The following is a 2500-nucleotide window of genomic DNA, read 5'->3' as shown; positions in this document are numbered from 1 at the left end:
AAGAGCGGATCAACCCGTTGGGCTGGCCACCCTAGTTCCCTCTCGATCGTTCCTCGACATGCCCTCGCGGAAGGGTTGGGTGTCCAGGTAATGAAAAACCCATCCCTCGGTCTGAGCTCCATCGAGATCGCAATTTTCCCCGCCGACGGGCATGAGGGTGGCAATCTTATCTCGTGCCTTTGCCGTCGAGGGAATTCCTCGTCTCTGAGCCTTCGGCATTCCTCCCGAGATCATCTTCGTGCGCTTTGCGAACTCTCTCGTGCCTTGCCGTCGATGACTCTTTCTCGTTGAGTGTCGGCCCGTGACAACTCCTCTTTGGAGTTTGATTCTTTGACCCCCGTTGACTCTCTCGCTGGAAAGGTTGTCGGGTGTTTTGTACACGGAGGGGTGCAACAGCGGGGTGGGTTTGTGTTATGGGCAGCGGTCTGTTTGTCGTTTGAAGCCTTGTGTCGTTGGGTTGGGGGGCTGTTTGCCTCTCAGTGACGTGCTCCAGACACTGGTCTCATCGGGGCCCTCGTCTTTTCTATTGGTCAATTTTTGGGTTGTGATTTATTTGCTTGGTTGTTTGCTATGTTGTAGGGCTGGAAAGGGTGTTGTGATGAATGCATGTGGGAGGGTGTGAAGAGGTGGGACGCTTTTTTGATTGGGTGCCTTGTTTGATTTCTTTTTGGTTAGCGGACATCTTGCTCGGCGTGCTGTTGAGCTTCTCTCTTTTCTTGGGATCTTCGTTTCTTTGGTGTTGTTTTCTTCCCTTCTTCCTTTTGCCCCTAGCCTTACGGAGGAGAGGTGGGATTGTTGTGGATTGGTGTTCGGGAAGGACGAAAAGCAGTACGAGTTCCCAGGGTGGCCACCCTAGTCCTTCTCGATCGCCGTCCCCTGCAGTTCCCCCCTTTTTCCGAAGGCGCGGGGCTTGGGAAGCTTGTTCTCTGTTTGAGCCTCCCCTTGTGAGCCGGTAGCCACGTTTGATATCTCTTGCTTTCCTGTTGTTTTCTTCCCTTCTTGCTTTTGGCCCCTTAGCTTTACGGAGAAAAGGTGGGATTGTTGTGGATTGGTGTTCAGGAAGGACGAAAAGCAGTGCGAGTTCTGAGGGTGGCCACCCTAGTCCTTCTCGATCGCCGTCCCCTGCAGTTCCCCCCCTTTTTGCGAAGGCACGGGGGTGGGGAAGCTTGTTCCCTGTTTGAGCCTCCCCCTGTGAGCCGGTGGACGCGTTTGATATCTCTCTTTCTTTCATGTTGTTTTCTTCCCTTCTTTCGGCCCCTAGCTTTACGGAGAAAAGGTGGGATTGTTGTGGATTGGTGTTCGGGAAGGACGAAAAGCAGTGAGAGTTCCCAGGGTGGCCACCCTAGTCCTTCTCGATCGTCGTCCCCTGCAGTTCCCCCCTTTTTTTGAAGGCACGGGGTTGGGGAAGCTTGTTCTCTGTTTGAAGCCTCCTCCCCTTGTGAGCCGGTAGCCACGGTTGATATATTCCTTTCTCTCTTGTTGTTCTCTTCCCTTCTTCCTCGTGGCCCCTAGCTTTACGGAGAAAAGGTGGGATTGTTGTGGATTGGTGTTCCGGAAGGACGAAACGCAGCGCGAGCTCCCGGGGTGGCCACCCTCGTCCTTCTCGATCGTCGTCCCCTTCAATTCCCCCCTTTTGCCGAAGGCACGGGGCTTGGGAGGCTTGTGCTTTGTTTGTGCTTTGTTTTCTACCCTGTTCTCTTCCTTTCGGTCCCTAGCTCTACGGAGAAAAGGGGGAATTGTTGTGGGCTGGTGTCGGGGAAGGGCTAAAAGCAGCGCGAGCTCCCGGGGTGGCCACCCTAGTCCTTCTCGATCGCTGTCCCACACATTTCCCCCCTTTTTGCGAGGGCGTGGGGCTGGGGGGAGATTGTCCTCTGTTCGAGCCTCCCCCGTGAGGGGGTTAGACACCTTTGTTTCTCTTTCTCTCGTGCGTTTTTCCTCCTTTTGCCCCTTGGCCTTACATTTGTTGTGGGGGGGTGCCCCCCTATTCAGTTTTGTGGCCGATTTTTCGGTAGTACGTGGAAACGACTCTCGGCAACGGATATCTCGGCTCTTGTTACGATGAAGAACGTAGCGAAATGCGATACTTAGTGTGAATTGCAGAATCCCGTGAATCATCGAGTTTTTGAACGCAATTTGCGCCCGAGGCCTCGGTCGAGGGCACGTCTGTCTGGGCGTCGCATCCCATTCAAACGCGCTCCCTGCAATGTGCTAGGGAGCAGCGGAGCTGGTCGTCCGTGCCCCGTGCGGTGCGGTTGGCTGAAATACCTCAAGCGATGTTTCGTGGCGCGCGTCGGCGAGCGGTGATCTTGTCCCCTTGGATGGGCAGTCGGCGTTAGCCGATGCGGGCTTTGTGTGGCATCGCTCGAACTTGCTTTGCTCTCTCTTGTCCTCCCATGGGGTAGGGCGGATTTAGCTCCAACTTTGCGACCTCAGCTCAGGCGAGAACACCCGCTGAGTTTAAGCATATAATTAAGCGGAGGAAAAGAAACTTACAAGGATT

At 54.6% G+C, this 2500-nt stretch overlaps 2 non-coding genes across 2 annotated transcripts in view; both read left to right on the top strand.

Moving 5' to 3' along the window:
• The first annotated feature begins 2023 nt into the window (after positions 1-2023).
• Positions 2024-2177, top strand: LOC149195216 (5.8S ribosomal RNA). Its single transcript, XR_016255367.1, has one exon. It is a non-coding gene; the product is annotated as a 5.8S ribosomal RNA (ribosomal RNA).
• A 247-nt stretch (positions 2178-2424) lies between these two features.
• LOC149195215 (25S ribosomal RNA) overlaps positions 2425-2500 on the top strand; it is a 3410-nt gene continuing 3334 nt past the window's right edge. Inside the window, exon 1 of the ribosomal RNA XR_016255485.1 lies at positions 2425-2500. This exon is cut by the window's right edge and continues 3334 nt beyond it. This is a non-coding gene — a ribosomal RNA (25S ribosomal RNA).

Source organism: Pinus tabuliformis, chromosome 2_2, assembly GCF_031772625.1.
Source record: "Pinus tabuliformis cultivar Carrire ecotype Pingquan chromosome 2_2, CPIR1, whole genome shotgun sequence".
In the NCBI taxonomy this organism is placed as follows: Eukaryota; Viridiplantae; Streptophyta; class Pinopsida; order Pinales; family Pinaceae; genus Pinus; species Pinus tabuliformis.
The sequence above is the reverse complement of the archived record's forward strand: the minus strand, read 5'-3'. Positions and strand labels throughout refer to the sequence as shown.